The sequence below is a fragment of the Priapulus caudatus genome, unplaced genomic scaffold (genome assembly GCF_000485595.1).
Source record: "Priapulus caudatus unplaced genomic scaffold, Priapulus_caudatus-5.0.1 Scaffold102, whole genome shotgun sequence".
Lineage (NCBI taxonomy): Eukaryota > Metazoa > Priapulida > Priapulimorpha > Priapulimorphida > Priapulidae > Priapulus > Priapulus caudatus.
In genome coordinates this window covers 363,737-364,990 of record NW_014577163.1, presented here as the reverse complement: position 1 = coordinate 364,990, position 1,254 = coordinate 363,737, and positions in this window count along the sequence as shown.

Sequence of the window (1,254 nt, the reverse complement as noted above, 5' to 3'; positions counted from 1 at the left end):
CTTTTGCCCGGCTGCGTTCATAGTCTATTCTGTTTGTTTAACCTCTGTGTTTACTGTTTACCTTGAGTATACACTTGTTAAGCCCGGCGCACACGTGGCGATTTTTATCGACAGTACCGGCGATAAAAATCGACGGTACTGTCAATAAAAATCGCCACGTGTGCGCCGGGCTTAACAAGTGTATACTCAAGGTAAACAGTAAACACAGAGGTTAAACAAACAGAATAGACTATGAACGCAGCCGGGCAAAAGGGTTACAGTACAGTTAGGTACCGGGGTACCGGCGGCTTCGATCCCCTCCCGTACAGCCGCGCACGAAATAGACTAACTCCCCCGCTATTTGTGCAGAACCGATACGTTTACTCTAGTACTGTATTATTCACTCACCCCACAACGACGGGACAATATACGGGGTTCTACTCACCCAACGGCCGCTCTAGGCAGAACGCGGTGGTGCTCTCTCTCTTTCTATCAACCTCTCTGTCTCTTTGTCTCTCTCTACCAAGGTAGATATATAGATCGAGAGATAGACAGCTAGATAAATATAATGGTACAATTCAGGAATTCAAATTCATTCGAATTCACACGGATTCACATATCAGAAGCGAAAACTAGGAGCAACGGGACAGAGAACATTTCATACATATAGGATATCATAGCAATTTAAGTTAGCGTTTTGAATTTATTCTGTGGCAGGGTGTTATTTAAAGACAATTTATTATCATTTATTGAATGTAACTTTTCTCTAAATGGGTAGAAGACTGTGTTGTATGTAAAAGCTGCGGGGTATCCTTACTGCCAGCGCAGTCGATCCTGCGATGGGGATTTCTCCATCAATTTAAATTCTCAATTCAGTCATTTATTTAAAATTTATTTAACGATGGTACATTAGTAAGGAATATATCAACATAATTATAATCTTACACAAGCTCCTCGTTGTAAGTACAATAATCAAATGCTTGGGATTTCCACCAGTCTTCGATCAGTGACTTATTTACTTTTGGCCGTTTTTTGTAACTTCTCTAACAATGTTCATGGAGAAGCTACATCCTTACCCCCTAAGAGGAATCATACGTTCTGACAAAAATCTGTTCTATCTGCGCGCTCGCGCAGTGATTCCGCGTGCCCCGCCTCCGTGGCGTATTGTTGTAACGCAGTACATACGGTGCATAGTTTGTCGCAGAACGCACGGCGCGCATCGTTGTGTAGTAGCACATGGGCGCAACCACTGGGGGGGTCGGGGGGGTCACGACC